The sequence below is a fragment of the Canis lupus genome, chromosome 37 (assembly GCF_003254725.2).
Source record: "Canis lupus dingo isolate Sandy chromosome 37, ASM325472v2, whole genome shotgun sequence".
Classification (NCBI taxonomy): Eukaryota; Metazoa; Chordata; class Mammalia; order Carnivora; family Canidae; genus Canis; species Canis lupus.
Genome location: NC_064279.1, coordinates 27,800,377 through 27,822,316, shown reverse-complemented (window position 1 = coordinate 27,822,316; position 21,940 = coordinate 27,800,377).

Sequence of the window (21,940 nt, the reverse complement as noted above, 5' to 3'; positions counted from 1 at the left end):
AATAGTTAGATGATGAGTTCACTATGAGTTCAGAAATCCTCTATATTCATTTTCAGTATTCATCTCATTGTCTCTGAAGGACCACTCAGGGGTTGTTTTTGTTGTTTTGAGTTATCTAGAAAATATTTGTGAATACTGAGGAACCAGTCTTATCACTTATAAGAAAAAAATTACCCCTATAGGAGGAATAAATCAAAAAGAAGAGGAATGCATTGCTCACAGCCACCTAATTAATGCAACCGGGGAACCATGTTATTTTAAGTTTACTACCCCTTCTTGTCACCTTTTCAAAATGTTGCTTGATGAATATAATCCCTCCTCAGAGATCTATAAACATATTGATTAGGCATCTTAAATTGTTCAACAACCCAACATAGGAATTTACAACTGATTCACACCAACAAGCATTGAAGCTTAGACATCAGTCTTTGAAAGATTGCCATATCAGAGGATGATTTCTTCGATGTCTATAACTTTAGTATAATTTGAATGTTTTTGAATAGGATCAGTCATATGCACTAGAGCCTTTTTACAGAACTCATTATAGTCAAATTCACAATAAATAATTGTATCTTGGAGTCTATCAGATTCAGGAAAACATCGAACCATGTGAGTAACTTCAGCTAATACCATCCCCCCAGTAACAGAGATGCTTGGCAAGAATACCAGCTTTGAGCTATGGCAATGCAATAATAACTGTGCTGTATAAGCAAAAATACACATAAGATTTGGTCATAGCAAAGCCCACAGCACTTACTCTGTGCCCGGCTATTGTCCAGTCCCCCTGATAATTAATACAATGCTCATAATTACTGTACAAGGTAGACACAAGTATTATCTGCATTGTACATGTGAGGAAACTGAGGCAGAGTATTTAAAGAACTTACCCAAAATCACGTAGTAAGTCCCAGGGGACTGAGATATGAGCCCATACTGTTTGCCTCCAGATTACTCGTTTCTAACGAGCAAGCTTTTCTGCTCCTCGACTTGAATATCTTGAGCACAGAAATGATGCTGAGTTATTTTCCGCCAAATTTGAGAGATCCTGAAGTTTGTGGAAGCTCAAATTGAAATGTCGTAAGGTAAAGGTATTTGCCAACTCGTCTCTAATTAACCCCTTCAGAATGGAGACAACATCTTCTCCAGCACTTCATATGTGAGTTAAAAATTGACGGTAAAATAAAGACAGTGGCTACCGTGAAGCCCCACATAAAACAGACTTCTTGCAAATTATAATAAAAACATACAATAAGCCAAGGATAGATTACATTATAAAAATCTACATCAAAAGACCTTCGATCAAAGCTAGTGATAAAATATTCAGGAGTAGAAATTTGTAAAGGAGCCCAGGTTACTGTTGATCAAAAAGCAAGAGTGGGAGGGGGAAGAAAGACAGGAATAAAGCACCAGTTGCTTGGCTGTCATGAATAAATAAAAGATGCTTAGATTCTGATAGGCAAGTGAGAGTCCTCAAGTAACAGGAGGCATCTGAGCACCAGGCTCTTTTTTAAGGGAGTTTACAAAACTAAGAAGGTAAGTAAATGCCACCAGCGAGAGAGTCCTGTACCCTGTCAATGGAGGTCTCCGTTCTTGGATTCCACCAGAAAGATTTAAATGAAGATCTACGCTCAAATAAAGCCAGCCAGATGGAAAGTAGCAAGCACAAAGCAGTTTATTGGGGACAGTACATTCTCAAGGTGAAGAGTGGGCAGCCCTGAGGTGGCAACTGCCCTGAGGTGACGGGGGTCCTTTCTTCTGCGAGCCAGGGTCTTGGGTCACGGACCAGTGGTCTCTAATGGAGGCTGCTTCCAATCATATGGAGAACTCCTCCCACCGGTTGGGAAGGGGATTTTTTGACCCTACAAGGTTTGTACCTGAACAGTCCAGGCAGTCTTCCCCGCCCCCCTGGGGGAGGGGCTAACACCATAAAGCAAATGCATGATAATGGTTCTAGGGGTTACCTGGGGGCAGAGATGGAAGAGGAGAGCACATCCTCAAGTCCTTGAGCCTGTGGCTCTCCAAGTGTGAGCCCTGGGAAGCCACATGACCAGGCTGTGGAGGAGTCTTGAAAGTCACAAAGTCAGGATGTTGTGCCCCTGGGCTTCTGCGGTGTAACCTACTAATCGGCCTCCTGGCCTCCAGCTCCCACCTAACTAACCACCTACTATGTCCTAAACGAATGAAACATACTCAACTAAAGAGAAGAAAAACATCAGAATGTCCAAGAGATAGCCGAAGAGCTACGTATTTTCTTTTAGGCTAGTAACTGACCTAAAGGGCTGACAGCTTTTGCAGGGTAAGCTAGCAGGGTTCATGGGATGAGAGAAGGAGAAGGGTTTTTTTTTTTTGTTCCTTTGTTTTTGTTTTTTGTTTTTGTTTTTTGTTTTTTTTCCAAGTAAGCTAACAGATGAGATCCTTTGAATGCACAGGCTGGGAGAATTATTAAGCCCAGAAAGAACACAGCCCAAGGTTCTCCATATAGGAACACCGTACAAGGTTAAGGTGCTCTGGCTGAGACATCTGTCACTCCCCGATCTCAGGGTCGATTACACTGACCTCCCTGGTTGAGCTGCTTTAGGCACAGACTTCCTGAGGCTGCTCAAGGAAAGAAGAACAGAAATGTGTTTTTCAAGTTAGTTTTATAAGCTCGTTCTCTTTTGTCAGAACTTACAAACATCTGTTCAAGAAACAGGTTTCGACCTCAAGTTACATACGGTTAATGGCAAACAATAACAGATAATATTCCACAGAAAATTTTTAATCTAGGAGCCCCCAAATAATGTGATTTTCGAGACCAACACTGAGACCGTTTTTAAATATCATGGGCACAATTTTGAGTGGGGGATCATGGGGTGGTAGTTTGTTCGGCCATAACAAAATAATCACAGACTGAGTGGCTTCAATGGCAGAAATTTATATTGTCACAATCTGAAGTCTGGATGTTCAAGACCAAGGTGTTGGCATGGGATCCTCCACTTGGTGTTCCTTCTTGCTGGCTCTTCACACACTCTTTTTTTTTTCTGTGTGCGTGTATACCTGGTATATCCTTGTACGTCCAAATTTCTTCTTCCTATAAGAATAGCGAGTCAGATTAGATTAGGGCCCACCCCTATGGTATCATTTAATCTTAATTACCTCTTTAAAGATCCTATTTGCAGGGATCCCTGGGTGGCTGAGCGGTTTAGCGCCTGCCTTTGGCCCAGGGCTTGATCCTGGAGTCCTGGGATCGAGTCCTGCATCAGGCTCCCTGCATGGAGCGTGCTTCTCCCTCTGCCTGTGTCTCTGCCTCTTTCTCTCTCCCCCCTCTGCCTTTCATGGATAAAAAAAAAATTTTATTTGCAAATATACTGACATTAGGAGATACTGGGGATTAAAGTTTCCACATATGAACTTTAGAGCTCATCTCAAAAAGATTAAGAACCACTGGTTTGGAGTCAAAGCACCAGTTTCGGGACACCTGGGTGGCTCAGTGGTTGAGTGTCTGCCCTGAGCTCAGGGCGTGACCCTAGGGACCCGGGATTGAGTCCCCCATTGGGCTCCCTGCAGGGAGTCTGCTTCTCCCTCTGCCTGTGTCTCTGCCTCTCTCTCTCTCTGTCTCTCTCTCTCTGCCTTTCATGAATAATAATTTTAAAAAAAAGATCCTATTTACAAATACACTGACATTAGGAGATACTGGGGATTAAAGCTTCCACAGATGAACTTTAGAGGACATAGTTCAGCCCCTAACAGAGCTCATCTCAAAAAGAATAAGAACCACCAGTTTGGAGTCAAAACACCAGTTTTGGGGCACCTGGGTGGCTCAGTGGTTGAGTGTCTGCCTTGAGCTCAGGGCGTGATCTCAGGGTCCCGGGATCGAGTCCCCCATCAGGCTCCCTGCGTGGAGCCTGCTTCTCCCTCTGCCTATGTCTCTGCCTCTCTCTCTCCTCTGTGTCTTTCATGAATAAATAAATAAAATTTAAAAAGAAAAAGAAAAAGCATTAGTTTCTTCTTTTGGTGCGTGTCTTAGGTCAAATAGTATTTTACCATGTTACTATGTAAATACAGATATTTGGTATATAATATCATGCAGGTATTAGAGACGTTTTATTATTCTAGAGAGGAATACTGACCCTCCTATCACTCTTAGCAGCTGTTTGACACACTCTCCACATGCTCTCCACAGTCCTTCTGTTGGGCCCCATTAATATTGCAAATATATTATCCTGGACAGGCGTCCACGAAGTAGTTGTGGAAAAGGCCAAACAATAGATGCTTTAGGCTTTCCAGTATAGCCTCTGCCCCAACCACCGAGCTCCTCCACTGTGGCATGAAAGCAGACACAGATGATATATAAACAAGTGGGTGTGGGTGTGGGCGTGGGCCAATAAAATGTTATGTATGAAGACTGCTCATTGAATTTCATGTCATTTCCACGTATCATTCTTATTTTGATTTCTTTTGACCATTTCAAAATGAAAAAGAAAATCTCATCTCTTGGGCTGTACAGAAACAAGCAGCCAGCCATAGTTTGCTGATCCCGGGTTAGAAAGAACGAGTCCAAAGGCACCACTGCCTGTGATTTTAAAATTGCTTCTGTGACAATTTATCACAAGGAAAGTTTCATACATTGTCTCCTCTATATTGTCATGCACGATGCCATAGATAGGGCAAAATGTATCTTGCTAATCCTGTTCAGGTAGTCTTCCTCTCCTTTTTTTTTATTCATTGAACAATAATATAACACGATCTCCTGCTTCGATTCCGTATATGCCAAATACCGACCTAGATGCTGTAGACACTGCAGTGAGAGGAATGGACAAAATGGAAAAGCTCTTTGCCCCCATGAAGCTTCTACTTCTCATTTCTTCTCAGTAGTTGTACGAAGGGAAAGTGATTAAAACTTACTGAGCGTCCACCTGGCGCCAGATGCTCTGCTGTACAAACCATTTAACCCTGTCATCACTGAGATGCAGGATCAGAGCTGCCCCATCAGATGCAGCTGTGTGCTGCCCCGGTCTCTGAGCCCGATAATAAAGAAGCCCCCTGGGGCTGTGCTACAGGGTGATCCGGGAAGCATTCTCTCCCTCTCAAGAAGAATTATCTAAGTCACATTGCTTTTCTTTTCTTTTCTTTTTTTTTTTTTTGTAAAATATGGTTGACATGCAATGTTCCATCAGTTTTAGGTTTACGACATATTGATTGAATAAGTTCATACATTATGCTGTGTGTTCACCACAAGTGTAATTAGCCTGTGCCTCAATGCACCCTATCACAAATGTCATCAGAAGTCACTATGCTCTTAGGCAGCGGGACAAGGTACAGAAGCTATTTGCCTGCAGAGCTCAGGTCTTTTTCTCTTACATAATTTTGTCCTTTTAAGGTAATGTTGGCCAATATTAAAGAACAAAAACACAAACAACCCTTTGGTAGATCATTCTTGAAGAATAAAAAAAAGGAGGTCAAATACAAATCTGGTTTACCCAGGGCTCTTTCCACTGGGAATTCTCTTACAGCACTACTTTCCACATTAACTGGAGGATTTAATGAAATTTAATCAAACTTTTTTCTTCTAATATTATTACAGTGTCTCCCCTGAGCCTTTTTTCTCAGGTAAATTTTATGCCACACCTCTCTCAAATTTTTCCTCTCTTAACGGACTCGCTTCCTACAGTTTCCAATATCATTTGTTGATGATTTGTTTTAGACTCTTGTGACCATGTGTAATTAATTCCATGAACCAGTATATGAAACCCCAACTTGCATTTTCATTTGACAAACAGGTAAGCAAGTTGATTCCCAAACTGGAGGGAATTTGGTTTTGCCAAGAATAAGAAAATATCTGGCTGTAAACCTAGATCAGATTGGAAGGCCACATGATGAAATGAGGAAGAGTGAGACTAGGGGGTCTCAAGTTTTAAATCTACCTAGAGTGGGGTACCTGGGTAGCTCAGTCAGTTAAGCATCTGCCTTTGGCTCAGGTCATGATCCTGGAATTCTGAGATCAAGCCCCACGTGGGGCTCCCCACTCAGCGAGGAGTCTGTTTCTCCCTCTGTCCCTCATCTGGCGCAGGCTCGCTCCCTCTCTCAAGTAAATAAATAAAATATTTTTTAGAAAAAAATCCATCTAGAGTTACAAACCTGTCCTAGTCACCTCTCATGCTAGAATTCTCTTTCTCTAATTAAGAAAGTGATGTTTCCTTTAACCTTTCACATGGCATGGGTTTTCTACTTTTGTGAGCCAAACAGATATATCCAGATCGAGAAATCTCAACACGGACTTGGCTGGAAATGGACTCAGTGTCTATTATCTAGAGTAATGTTTGTGCAGTATGCAAATAGAATTTTGGGAGAAAAGTTGTAACAACACTAAAGTATCTCCAGGGTTATGGTGACAAATAAACAAATAATATGAACTTGTTTTGTTCAGTATCTGGCCCAGAGTAGGTATGTTTACTTTACTTGACATGGTGAAAGGTCTTTTGCAGATGTGATTAGTTAAGAATCTTGAGATGTAAAGATTACCCTTGGGCCATCCTTGTGGGAGTAATATACTGACAGGGGCCCTATTAGAGGAAGCAGGAATGTCAGAGCAGAGAAGGTGATGTGGCCGCAGAAGCAGAGGGAGAAGAAGAGATGTAAAGATGCTACCAGAGGTTGTACTGATGCTGTTGCTGGAAAAAGACAATGAGCCAAGCAAACAGGGGGAGGCAAGGAAATGGATTTTCACCTACAGCCTTATTTAAAGGCTTTCAGTTGATTTTTCAGGTCTGCACTATGACCCAATTGGGTAGTTTTCTTACTTAATTCTCAAAGTACAGTCTGATAGTCTTTAAATCTAAATTCCCCTGTGGTAGTTCACACTCACCTTTATGAACCAGCTCTTAGCCCCAGGTCTCCACTGATTTGGTTTGATAGGCCAATCATTCTAGCAGGAAACTTCAGGCCCACCCTAAATACAAAGCCACCTCAATTATTTGGGGGAACACTTGTATGAATGTCTCACAGGAAACGACAGGTGGCCTGGTAGCATAAGTTGTCACAAAGTTGGCCTTGGTGATTCCTCTGGCTCAGACTCCCATATTGTTCATCCCTGTCCCTATTACTTAGGTGACTCTCAGACGATTGCCATGGCCCCTGCTAACTCCATTGTCCCTGGATGCCTATTAAACCTCCCAAATGCCAGGTACTCTGCATTGTGTAGGGCTGGAGAGGTTTATGCTCCTCCTCACTCCTCACTCTGGTAAAAGGCCTTGTAGAAGCTCACCTTATGCCTTGCTCCACACAAAATTTCAACTTTGGCCTCTGATTCGGCTGAACACAGCGAGGGACAGAGCCAGAACTTCTTTTCTTTTCCCTCCTAACTCCCCATTGCCAATATCTCCCCTCTTCTGGTTTACAGAGAGCAAAATCTCACACATGTGAATGGATAAAGAGACATTTTTATGAATGGGAAGGGGAAGTGTCTTACTAGTGAGGTACAGGGAAAGGAAAAAAGTGTTCTACGTGAATAGTGAATAGTCAGTAGTTACCTATACCTACATCCCTCACCGTTTTATTCCACAAATCTGATTTGCAGCTTGTAATGGCTCTCCTTTCCCTTGTCATCTCAATCCTGGTAATACCTGCCCCTGCCCCTTACTGAAGAGGACTGCTCTGTCACAATTCTCCAGCCCATTTGGAGGTCATCGGGAAAAGTCCTCAAATTAAGACATGCCACTGATAGAGCATTCTATTTCTGGTTTGAGTGTGGGGAAGCCTTCAGGTGGGTTATGTTTTGTGGCGCCAGTACTGGTTTGTATCATGTATTTAGATGTTCCGACTCTTCTGAAGAAAAGTCAGCCTGCCCTTGCAGCTGTATTTTTATATATCCTCAGTATGACATCAAGTAGCATAGGAGCTGGAAACTTAACTTTCAAACTCTGCACTTCTCACAGGGACTTTAGATGAGATTGAGGGCATTGATAACCTGGGACCTCCACCTATTACGGGTCAATAATGTATGGGAAGTTTTGATAAAATGACGGTGAGATCCAAGCCAGGGGCCAGAGAAAAATCTTAGTGCAACTGGATCAGGTGATCATTTTTTGATAGAATAGTCTAGACTGAGGCCAGAGAATTCATCTTACTATTTCTTTTTTTTTTAAATTTTTATTTATTTATGATAGTCACAGAGAGAGAGAGAGAGAGAGAGAGAGGGAGCGAGGCAGAGATATAGGCAGAGGGAGAAGCAGGCTCCATGCACCGGGATCCCAATGTGGGATTCAATCCCGGGTCTCCAGGATCGCGCCCTGGGCCAAAGGCAGGCGCCAAACCGCTGCGCCACCCAGGGATCCCAGGCCAGAGAATTCATCACCATTGGAAGGCATGAGTATTTTTTTCTTTAAATGAACAAAAAACCTTTTGTATATCCTCTCCCTCCCATCCTACCAATTGGGAAAAGGGTGACAGTACAAAAGAACACAGAATGCAAAGATATTACAAAAAGCAACGACAACCCAACTTTTGAAAATGATTCTAGAACTGCAACAAATCCATGAAAACAGAACTTGTCTTTAGAGATACTATTTTACACTCTTCGTACCTGGTATTAAAATAGTCATTATCTTGATTATATATATATATATTATATATATATAACCAGCTAAATATTATATATATTATATATATAATCAAGATAATATACATATATATTTTTTTAAACACACATGGAAGATCAGAGAAAAGAAAGCCACAAGATATTTCAGATTTACCCCACTTGTTACAATTTTTAGATACTTTAAAAAGATTGAACATATGCTATAAAAGATATTTATAAGCTATTATATGTCTATAAATATTTTTTATCTTAAAAGATTTCAGTCTATCAACTGAAGTTGGGTATAATAATGACTACTATTATTTTTGAAATATGTTCATTTTAAATATGCTTTAAAAAGAAATAAAGGACAAATTTGCATATGTAGTTCATATGAACAATACATATATGACTTTCTGGAATCTAAGTTACATGATGGTAGGAAATTTGGTTGTCTTGTTCACCCCTTGTGTCCCAGCGCCTACTGTCGTACACAGGCAAATGAAGTGCTCAGTAAATATTGGTTCCAATCAATGAACACATACATAGCCTTACAGTTTTATAGAACACTAGTCGTTTCTTTATCTACACTATCATGGTGCTATATGAATGATGGATTATATTCAAATGTATCTTCTATCTGAAGACTAATCTTACATTCTGAATACTGTGTAAGACTACATATATATAATATTTATATGTAATATATATATAACAAGTGTTCATTATATATGTAATATATGTAATATATAATGTACATTTATATATGTGTTCATTATACTAATATTCATATAATATAATGAACACATAATAAAATACAGAGACTTTTATTTTATATATATGTATATATATATATATATATATAATTCCTAAATCATTTTAGTGCTTCTAGTTGCTAAACTAGTGGCAGAAAGGAATTTTATCATTATCAAATTAATAGAAATTCACAAATGACACATAAAACCTCCTATTGTTAGAAAATGCTTTAAACTTTCTCTTACTGTTTTGGTGAATTCATGCCTCCAGTTCCTTTTGCTCTGGTGTTATAACATTCTCTGTAACTCCAGACTGATGTATGAAACTGAGTATTTGCTGTCAACGTGATAAGCATATTCCAGTGATGTATATCTTATCAGCAAACTGAAAATCATCCTTTCTGAGCAGTAAAGCATTTTAAACACATACATTTTATTTCATGGAAATATTTTCTTTGCTGAGATATGCAGCAAAATAGAAAAGTTTAGATTTTCTAAAGAGATCTTGTTCAGTAATGTGACTCTTGAATCTTAGAGAATTACTGAGCGGTCTTATGATAACAAATATCGGAAGGAAGTAAGACATGAACTTATACAACATTTATGTTGATCCACAATTTTACTTTTTTAAAAACATTTTATTTATTTATTCATTTTAATGAATAGAAATGATGGGGGAGGAAGGACAGAGAGAGGAAGAGAATCCCAGGCAAGCTCTGTACCCAGTGTGGAACCCATCTTGGGAGTCAATTTCAACCTGACAACCCTGACATGGTGACTTGAGCAGAAATCAAGAGTTGGATGCCACCCAGGTGCTGCTGCAATTTTACTTCTTAATTTTCCCTCTCTGAAAAAACTTCAGGGGAGAGTTTACTTGATAGTCAATAAGAGTAAACCTTGGAAGTGCTAAGATTCAAATATCACAACATTTTATAAAACAGGAAGACGGATTCCCAGCAGATAGGGGATGAAGGTTAGATTTCTTTTTCTGTCTCAAAATCTTCCATAGAAAAAAATCCCCCAAAGCATAAGAATTAGTTCACTTTTGAACACTGTGGTTGAGGAAAGAACATGTTTCCTTCTTTAAAAACTTCCATGGTGGGTGGAGAGGGTGCCTGTTGACTCAACCAGTTGGACATAGACCTTCGGCTCAGGTAATGATCCCAGGGTCCTGGAATCGAGCCCTGAGTCAAGCTCCCTGCTCAGCAGGAAGTCTGTTTCTCCTTCTGCCCCTCTGCTTGCTCTCTCTCTCTCTCTCTCTCTCCCTCAAATAAATAAATACAATCTTAAAAAAAAAAAAAAAAGAATTCAGCTCCTTGCCATGAACTGCAAGACTCTATTAGATCTAGAGAGTGCCCTAAACACTTCTTCAATGTTCATCTGTCTCCTTAATTCTTCTGGTTCTTCTCACCAGATATTTTCTGCCCACAGTCTCCTCATGAACCAGCTAAAGTATTGTCTTCACCACCCACCTCCAATGCTTAACTCCTCTCACTGGAATAAAAGCTCCATAAGAAGAGGGTGTTTTCCATCTAGTCTACTGCCATCTTCCTCAGCAGTGGGCAGGCACACAGTAGGAAGGCACCTATTATTGAGGGAATTTTTAAAAATATCCTTCTTGTTTTCACCGTAATTATACAAATGAACCTAAGTTCAGTGACTCATTCAAGGTAGTCAGCAGCTGCTGGAAGAACTTCCTTATTGCCCAGGTTGCCTAGTCCACCAATATTTTTCTCCTCTGCCCTGCAATTAGATTTTTGTCGCTTCAATATCTGCCTTTTATTATGTGCTCATTTTTCATAGTCATCTTCTTCTGCAAATAATATCCTTATTAAAAATATCTGGAAGAGACTTTTTCAGGCAGTGTAAGGAATATTCACAGGATTTTCTTTGCTAAGGATGAGAATGATGACACAGAGGAGTGCATGGATCCTGGTACCATTTGTGTCAAAAATGCAGAAATCATGAGTTATTTTGTGTATGTATATGCATAAAGAAACTCTGGAAGGATATGTAAGAAATGAATAACGGTACTTGGAAGGTGGGGGAAATAAATTAGAAATAGGATAAGAATAAAATGTTTCATCCCATAACTTTTAGTTTTTAGAGATTTTATTTATTTATTTATTTATTATTTATTTATTTATCTGAGAAATTGAGAGAGAGAGAGAGAGATAGAAAGAGAGAGGCAGAAGGGCAGGGAGAGCAGAGGGAGAAGGAGAGAATCTCAAGCAGAAGCTGACTTGGAACTGACTGAGGAGCCCACCATGGGACTTGATCTCATGACCCTGAGATCATAAGCTGAGCCAAAACCAAGAGTCAGATATGCAACTAACTGAGCCACCCAGCTACCCCTCATTCCACAATTTTTAAAATACATTTTAAATTTTAAATTGTGCAATGGTATTCACTATTCAACTAAAAAAAATCAGTAAATGTAAGACTTTTCAAAATAAATAAATAAATACATTTATATATAAAAGATCATATGTAATCACTTTTTTATTTCAAAAGTAGACTGAAAATGTCATTCCCACATGTGGTCATTAACTCGTACAGTTGAAATAGATTTGTAGGTCCTCTGTAGTCAAGTTTGAGCTCCTGAACAATATTCAGAATATTTTACAAATTTCAGATGGTAGCACCTATTTTTTCTGCCATATTAGAGGAGGAAACAAAATTATCAAAACTACCAAAAAGGTTGAGAAAACTTTAGAACAAATTTGCATGTCTTTACTGATTAAAATTGGTCAATTCTTCTAGCTGACTTTCATGAGGTATTTAAGTGAATATTATTTTCATAACCTGTATAATGCCCCTCATATTGACTTGCCCCAAGTAAGGAAATACCATTTTGGAAACAAGATTACATTTAGGTGGAGAACATTGACACTGAAGGAAATATGATGATTTTTAGGAGGATTTTCTAACATGGCCGGCGAAACTCACCAACATCATTAAACATAATCAAGGTTTTAAAAGTTGATTGACAGTTATGAATTAGTGTAGGCAAGTAAGAATATGAGAGGCACATCTATGTATATGGGTTAAAGATGAATGAACTAATTTTTCTTGGATTATAGACCCATGAACCTACAGCTTTTGCAATGAATAAAAGAATTCTCTATGTAAGCCTTAAAGATATTTCTCTGTATTTTCTCCTTGAGTCTCTTTTTTTTTCAAGTTAGCTGATTTAATTAAATATTCTCTAAAACACTGGATGCTAAGAAATGTACAAAAATCTAAGATCCTGAGATCTCCCAACTTAGTGTTGATTAAAATCGATGAGTTTGGAGTTTTCCGCTAAATCAAAAGCTTCTGGCTTTCAGCAACTCTTTATTTTTGGAGAAACAGCTTTTTCTTTGTGCAACAAAAAGGCTTAGGAAAGCTTCTTAAAAAAAAAAAAAAAGATGTATAGGATGCTGAGTCTTAATATAGCCTTTAAGAATAGCCTCGGAACTAGCAAGGTGTGCAAATGGACCAGGCACAAAACCAAAAGAGTGTAGAGTTTTCCCAGTTAAGCAGGAGGCCCTTGATGGAGTCACAGTCTCCATCTTGGTACAGCTGTTGTGCTGTGTCTTTCTTGGAACTCATTAAAGCAGAAGTCATTTCTTTTGTTTGTTTTCCACTTGCCTTATTTCTTAAACAGCCTATGTCATTGCTGTGCAGACATGTATACACCATTGATTTATAAAAGCATAGAAACTTTCAGTTGATATAAAAACGTGTTTGGGGTGCTTGGGAGGCTTAGTCAGTTAAGCCTCTGACTCTTGGTTTCAGCTCAAGTCAAGATCTCATTGTGGGATTGAGCCCTGTGTAGGGCTCTGGGCTCAGAGTGGAGTCAGCTTCAAATTCTCTCCCCCCCTCTCCCTCTCTGTCTCTCTCTCAAATAAATAAACAAACAAATAAATAAATAAAATATTTAAAAAGGATTTAAAAATGTATTTCCAGTGACTATATTTCTCTAATTGGAGGAGCTTGATTTTTACTGAGTGCCTTCTATATTCTAGGCACTATATGATGTGCTGAACATTTATAGAAAAGAGAATTTGGCCCTGTCCTCAAGTAATCCTTCATATGAATAAAGGAAGAAAATGTAAGGTTTTCAGTTGTGTATTGGATGCAATATTTTTAAAGAAGTAACTCAGTTTTAGAATTAAAAGTTGATAGTAGAAATATGGAAATGAATATAAATATCATTTATTTTAGTATTAACTAAAGTGATGTTGAATGTGAGATATACTGAGGCACTATGAAATGTGAGAGAGCGAAATAAACAGTGATGGATAATTCCTATAATTAGTCTGAAAATGTGTTCAGGGTAAGGAATTCTAAGATAAAGACAATTTAAGGATTATGTGAATGTTGAATGCCCTCTCTGACATTGGTGGATTTTACAATTCTTTCATTTCTGTGAGGATGATTGAGAGGACAGGTGGCTTCTTTGCAAGGTCTTAACAGAGCGGGATAACTTCTATAACAGACTGACTCACAAATTTATAATGACTCAATTCAATAGTTTATTTCTTTCTCATTAAATAAGGCTGACGAAGAAGTTGGTTTACTGGTGCATCTCCATGACATCATTCAGAAACTCAGGCTCAGAGGAGGCTGGTCATTTTTGACATGAAACTTCTAAGGTCACTCTGAGGTTGTCTCCATTTTAGGAGAAAGAAGAAAAGAAGCGTGGGAGGTGAGTAGTGGGAGTTTCAATGGACCACAACTGAAAGGGGTATACTTCATTTCTCCCCATTGGCTATAGAGTTTACTCAACAGCTACACCTAACCGCAAAAAAAAAAAAAAAAAACAAAAAAAAAACAAAAAAAAAAAAACAAAACAAAAACAAAAAACCAAGAAAAGAAAAGAAAATGTAGTCTAGCTGTGTGTCTGGGAGAAAAAAGTAAACATGAATTTGGGGGAATAACCATAGTCTGTGCCATAAACAGTGGGGTTAGAAAGAATGATGCTTTTATTAGTTCATATAATGACCTGCTGTATCAGTTCAATTTATGCAAGTTGTCCTCAGATATCAAAGAACTCAGTAAAATAAGTGACTGTGATGGATGGTCCCAGATTTATACATTGATTGGAAATTTCATTTTAATTTAATAGTGGATTAGTGGTTTGTTTGTTTTCCCTCGGAAGAGCCATATGCAGGGAATTTATCTTTCCAGTTGAATCAAGATTTTTGCTAACAGAACCATACAGAAATACATCATTTTCTTTCTGCTTTGTCTGTCTGTCTGTCTGTCTGTTTGTTTGTTTGTTTTATCTCTGTAAGCCAATCCACCTCTAAAACCTTTCTGGTGATGAATGTGAGTAGAAGTGGTGCAAATTTAAATCATTCACAATAATGAATTCTAGTGCACATTATCATTACTATTGTGAGGATTTTGGAAATGGAATGGGTCTGACATTGGTGACAAGGGGAAGGAACATAGAGTTCACATTTCATAGGCATTTACTGGTCCATTCATCCACAAGTATTTATCAAGTGCTTACTGCGTGCTGGGCTAACGCAACAGATGTGTTCGGAGCAATGGGCATTGACTATGTGTCAGACTCCATGCTGGGTGGCATACATCTGTTTCCTCTTTTAATCCTGCCCAAATCCATCTAAGGCAGAAGTTAAAATCTCTGAAAAATCAAGAGGCCAATGAGATTAAGTCGCTCATCCAAAGTCATTTGGACAGTAGTAGAAACTAGAGTTAGAAACTCAATCTGCATGACTCTACAATTGGACTCTTTCCAGTATATGCCATCCTGACTCCTTGGGTAACTGTGTATTTACCTGATCTTCAGCAGGACTGTGAGACTTGGATATATGTTGTACATAAAATGAAGTAATGGGGCAGGAAGGAATTAAGGGGTTTCAGGTGCTGCTGGTTTACATTTCCCCCCACTAGTATTGCAGCAGTTTGACTATAAGCCATGGCTTTTGAATATTAAGCACACGTGTTTTGTCCCACTCTCACCAACATGGGAAAAAGTTTTGAAAGAGGAATTGAGAAAGATGATAAAGTAATCTGTTTTCTAAGAAAGTTATATCACTGTGATGCTTTCCCCAGAAACTATTTTTGCCAGCCCAAACCATGAAGACGAAATAACAAGACTCTCACAGAATGCCAAGAATATTCTGAGAGATGCTGGAGCATTAGTAGAAATCACAAAATTGTGGTGGCCACGGGTTGGACCACTTCTTGGTCTGAGCCCAGGTTGACCGGTACAGAGTTGTAGCTCTGACCAAACGAAACCTATACCTATGGGGCCCTCATGGGTCCCCCAGAGCCTCACAACCTAATGTGACTCTGCAATTATAAGACCAGGGAAGAGTTCACAGAACAGTTGTGATTACCATTAATACATTTATAGCCCACTAATCAAAATATCTGGGTTCAACTATGATGGATATAGAAATTGCATTCCTAAAAAAGACATTATATATTTATTTATAAGCATTCTCTTATTATATTTACCACTTAAAGGAGGTATTAAATGCTGATTTATTTAATACAATAAATTAGGTTCCTGGACCCAATTCTAACGTGTATGTGGTGGGCAGGAGCTTCCCTTCACCAGCAAGCAATTCTTGGACACCAGCAGGGCATCTGAGGGTTCAATTCAATTCTGACACTATCTATTCAGAGACAGCACCAGATTCTGTAGGTTAAACACTTAGTCCCACACACCCCACCCCCATCAGATGTCAATCACAAGCCCATGTTGTTAGATGTGCTTCTGGTTGGCTGGCTATAAACTAGAGGTTCCCATGAATCCCACCTGAGGTTCTACTAATTTTCTAGAATGGTTCATAGAATTCAGAAAAACCTGTTTACTCACTAAATTACTGATTTATTACAAAGGATATTAAAGGATACAAGTCAACAGCTACATAAAAAGATACACAGGGTAAGGTCCTGAACAAAGGAACTTCTGTCCTCATGGAACTTGGGGTCTGGCACCTGGAAGTGTTCTACTTCCCCTCCTTTTGGGTTTTTATGGAGGCTTCATTATAGAGGCACATTGATAGAATCATTGGCCATTGGTGATTGATTCAACCTCCAATCCCTCTCTTCTCCTTGGAAATCAGAGGATGGGACTGAGAGTCCCAATCTTCTATTCAAGGTTGGTTCCCCCGGCAACTAGTCCCCATTCCTCAGAGATTTCCAAAAGGCACTTCATTCACATAACCTGGTTGAGGTAGAAAGGGGCTTGTTAAGAATAGCAAGACACTCATTTCACTTTTATGGCTCTGGAGTGATTTCAGGAACTGAGGGCGAGAGAGCAAATATTGTAACAAAAGATTCTCCCATTGCTCTTATTGCTCAGGAAATTCCAAGGGTCCTTCCTGGGAGCTGGGAGCCAGGAGTCATGGATGAAGACCAAGTGTATATGAGAAATATATTATAGTCATCTGCATGACCAAATAATGTTTTTCTTATAAACCATATCATGTACAAATTAATTGATCACCCAGGATAGCTCTAGAATGAGAGATAAGGTGATGATCATTCTGACAAAATTCCTGTCCTGAATTACCTTCTGGTAGGGGAGACAAACAGGCCTATAAATACAGGTTAAATAACATTATAGGTAATACTAAGAAAGAAGTCATTTAGAGGTATTCAAAGGATTCCAATTAAGAGGCAAAGCTAATGGAGTAGGGGAAAGAGGGCCCTTTATAACAGAGAAAGGGGAATGTTGGAGGGGACATTTAAGCAGGGACATGAGTAATGAGGGAGAATGTGGGAAAAGTGTTCAAGGCGCAGGAAATAGCAACGTAAGTGATTCTGAGCAAGAAAGCCGGCGAATGGCAGAAAAGAAAATCCAAGAAGGGGCCATGGAAAAGGTTTTGAATTTTATCCTGAATCTAAAAGAATGCCATGAGATTTTAAAGGGAATTATTAAAACCTGATTTTCATTTTTAAAGTGATTTCTATTGCTATTAATTGGTATATAAGCTATACTGGGGAAAGAACGGAATTAGGTGGTCCAGAGGAACGGACCTGGCCAGAGCGGGAAGCAGCCTGGGATACCAGTTGCCTCTCACATAGATCATGAACCCCAGGACAGCATGCTCTGAGGAGGGCCAGGCTGGCTCAGGTGCCTGGGTGGACGGTCCCCTACTTGCTGAGATGCTGCCTCAGCAGCAAATTTAGACATCCTAATGCAATTCAGTGCCCTTATCCTTTTGGAAGAGATCAGAAGTTATGAATATAGATGTCCTTAGAGGCCCCGCTGATACTTTTTGAAGAAGATACAATGCTGAATTGAGTCCTCTTGTTGGGAATAAGCACCACACAAATAAAGTTCCCGCATTAAAAAAAATGGGAGTAGGGATCCCTGGGTGGCGCAGCGGTTTAGCGCCTGCCTTTGGCCCAGGGCGCGATCCTGGAGATCCGGGATCGAATCCCACGTCGGGCTTCCGGTGCATGGAGCCTGCTTCTCCCTCTGCCTATGTCTCTGCCCCTCTCTCTCTCTCTCTCTCTGTGTGTGACTATCATAAATAAATAAATAAATTTAAAAAAAAAAAAAAAAAAAAAAAAAAAAAAATGGGAGTAGAGACCCACTTAGAAGGTCCTCCCATTTTCCATTTAGGATATGAGGTTGTCTTAGCTCAGCATGACAAAGATAAACAGAATGAGATAGGACAACTTTGAGGCAGACATGGACTGTTTAAGCTCTAGTTTCTATGAAGGGAAGACATAGAAGTTTCTTCCCCTCAGTGAGCTTACATTCTAGAGGAAAGGCAGGAAATATACACACAATCTAATTGCATAAGAATCAGGAGCCATGTCAAGCCATATGAATAGTAGAATACAGGGCATCAAAACAGAGAATGATCTAAAATGACTGGGTGGCCAAGGACGAATGCGTGTGTGCGCACACCTCTTTCTAAATTTTTATTTCCATACAATTTCAGACCCGCAGAAGTGTTTCAAGACTAGTAAATACTATCTGCCCAGATTCACTAATATTAGGATTTTAGCACGTTTGCTTTCTCTCTCTTAACACACATGCACACACACATATAAATGTCTGTTTATTCATTTTAGGGCAGACGCCCTTTTATCTGTAATTCCTTAAGTCTGAATTTCTTAAAAGGAAGAGCACTCTTTTACAAAGCAACATGCTAATTATCAAAATCAGGAAACCAGCACTAATATAATATTATTGCCTAATCAATCAACATTATTCAGTTTTGATCAATTGTTTTATTTATTTATTTATTTATTTATTTATTTATTTATTTATTTTTGGCAAAAGAACATTCTAGATCACATGTGGCATTCGGTTGTCATTTCTCTTTCAAATTCTTTAATTTGGAACAATTCTCAGTCTTGTGTTTTATGACCTTAGTATTTTCAAAGACTAGTAGCCAATCTCTTTATGGAATGCCTTCAGTTTCCACCTAATTACACTGAGATTATGTACTTTTGGAGGGAACACCATGGAAGTAATGCTGGACATCATATCAAGAGGCACATGGTGTCTATAGCCCATTGCTAATGAGGTTAATTTTGATCACTGGTTAAGGTGTGTCTACCACATTTCTTTACTGTAGAGTTTGTAAGTATCTCGTGGGGAGCTACTTTGTAAATATCCTGTTACTTCTCAGACTTTCACTCACTAGTTCTTTAATCATAGTTTCCATGATTCTTGCCTGAATCAGTTCTAATTGTGATTATTTCCAAATGGTAATTTTCCAAACTTATCATTTCTTCTACATTTATTAGGTGGCTTTCCCTTTTCCTTTATTGATTTATTCATATCAACGTGGACTCTGGAATTCTTCTCTCATTCAATGGGTTTCAGCAATTCACCATTATTATTTATTTTGATGACTTGAATGTCCCAGATTTGGCAAGTGGGAGCTCCTTCATGTCCTTTGGAGATGTGCCCATCATTTGAATGCTTCCTTACTTTCTGGCTCCATAAGGTTTTACAGGCTTGCCTTTTACATTCCCTGACCCAGCACTGCAAAAATAGTAGCTTTTACCTTTCTAGTTAAGATCCTAAAGATAAGAATTAGGGAGTCATTCAGATATCTGGGAATGGGAGGGAGGGAGGTGGCAGGGTGGGGAAGATAGAGCAAGCAATAAAAGATGCAAAAGCAGGTATGTCTGTCTGGTCAGAAAGAAAGCCAGTGTAGCTCAACTGTGTTAGGTGAGAGGGAGCATGACAATAGATGAAATTAGAAGGCCTCACAGGTTTGCATCAGTGTTGTTATGAACAAATGATACTGTATATATAATATTGTATGTATTTTAGTCATTGCTACAAAAACTTTGAGTACTATCTTGACTGGTAAGGAAAAGTACCCTCTGAGAGGGCCAAGAAGTGGGAAGCAGATAGGAAAAGGAAAATGATAGCACCACAAAGGAGAAGCAAAGAGTGATGGGGTCCTCGGTGTCATGGAGAAACATAAATTCCAGCACTGGTTTTTCAGGAGACCCAAAGCAAAGAACAACAGATAATAAGACAAGATGCGGTTTTGCTGACCATCTAAAGAACAGTCCTTGTAATTCAGCAATGTTACAAAGTGAGTGTAGGAATGTGGGGCAAACCAGGTACAGAACAGGATGGATCCTCAGGGAATCAGCAGTAGCAGAAAGAAGCTGCAGTGAGTGAAGACCTTCTAGGCTGTATGTAGTGGAAATGTTGAGGGGTTCCCATAGCAATAGGATCCTAGCAACATTACTGAGAGAGATAAGTCTTAGCCTGGAAGGTAAACGTGCACCTCAAAGAAAGGATACTTCAGGAAAGAAAAAAAACATGACGCAGCCTGAAGCCTTTTGACTAGTAGGTCATGGAGAGAAGAGCAGAGCAGATCTTCACTAAGAATATTTCACTAAACAGTGGTGGAGATTAGATGATAGCACCTCTGTTTATGATACAGGTTTTTGGACACCTGCATAAAACTGTCTAAACTGTTTAGACTCTACTCAGTTGTTCTTTGATTTCTGATACCCCACAGTAAAGAACTCCATTCAGACTTGTTGGAGTAGAATAAAAACATTGGAGCAGTAGAATGAAGTAGCAGCTACTGAAGACCATCTTGCACTTTCTGAACTGGTCTTGAGCAAATGCAGGAACACCTGAATCCAGGTGGGTCCCATGTACCACACTTTTTTGCTCTTGATCTTGGGCATTGATTACTCATTTGCTAACTTTTCTCTGTCTCACCCAAAGTGAATCACTTTTTATTTATTGGCTTTCCTTTTTCCTTTATTTGTTTATATCAGTGTGGCCTGTGAGATTTTTATTTTATTCAATAGCTCTGTTATTATTAAGTAAAACTGATATACATTATTCATACATTTATTGCTATAACTTTTTCTATTTCATATTATACTTTGTTCAAAGCAAATTACTTGTGAATCTTCCATTTAACTGTGAACTTGAGGCACAAACATAGTGCCTGGCCCTATACTGGTATTCAGTATATGTTTGTGGATGAAGGAATAAACAAACAAGGGCCCCAAAGACAGGTTAATAGCCACCACCTAAGAAGGTACTCAAGTAGATTTTACTGCCATTGATTGGAGTTAGTTGTTCAGCAGTGTGTGTGTGTATGTGTGTGTGTGTGTGTGTGTATGTGTGTGTATGTATGGTGGGAGATATATCCTCTAGGCAGCTATTATTATGAAAAAATGCTAGGTCCTAAGAATATTTAATACATGTTTCCTGTAATGAAAAAATGTTCATTTATGCTCTCCTTTCAACTTGTTTTTTTATAAGTTTCCTGGGGGATGATTTAAAACAAGCTCTCTCAATCTGGGGTTTTCTTCTTCTTTTTTTTAATTGAATATTGAACGGTTTGGGTCTCTCTAGAATCTGAAGGTGCCTAAGGATCCAAGCAAATGATCCTAGACATCTTCCCTCTTGCTGTGAGGTCCTCAGGTTTTCCATGTAGAAACATACAAATTGGAGTCGTGCTCTCTGGCCTTCCCAGTGGAACAATCTAGAGCTCTGTGGCTCTGAATTGGAGTGGGATTATTGACCATTTAATACCCTGTGAGTCTTATCAATCATGAATTAATAATGGGGCTTGCTCAAAATAAAATAGAGATGGTAAATACAAATTCAGAAACATACTAACTTTGATTAAAATTAAAGCACAACAGTGGGATCTATAGGGGGAAGGAGAAAAAAATGGGTGGGAAATATCAGAGAGGGTGATGGAACATGAGAGACTCTTAATTCTTGGAAATGAACAAGGGGTAGTAGAAGGGGAGGTGGGCGGGGGGATAGGGTGACTGGGTGACGGACACTGGGTGGGGGGCACTTGACGGGATGAGCACTGGGTGTTTTACTATATGGTGGCAAATCGAACTCCAATAAAAAATATACAAAAAATATATTCTATAGAATCTTATTCTATCTAAGACCTTCCCTGGTGCAAATGGTCATTTTTCTTTTGAGTTATTGTTATGACTAATGCACACTACTATTGGAGCCTTTAGCATTTCCAGCACTGAACTCCTTGTTGACATGCTTATTATCCCATCTACCAGGAGAATTTCAGGAGGTCTGGCTGTGTTCTATTTCTCTTTCCTTACCCAGCATTTAGTCCACACCCTAATACATCATGGATGCTTAATAAATAATTTTATTAACGAATAAATG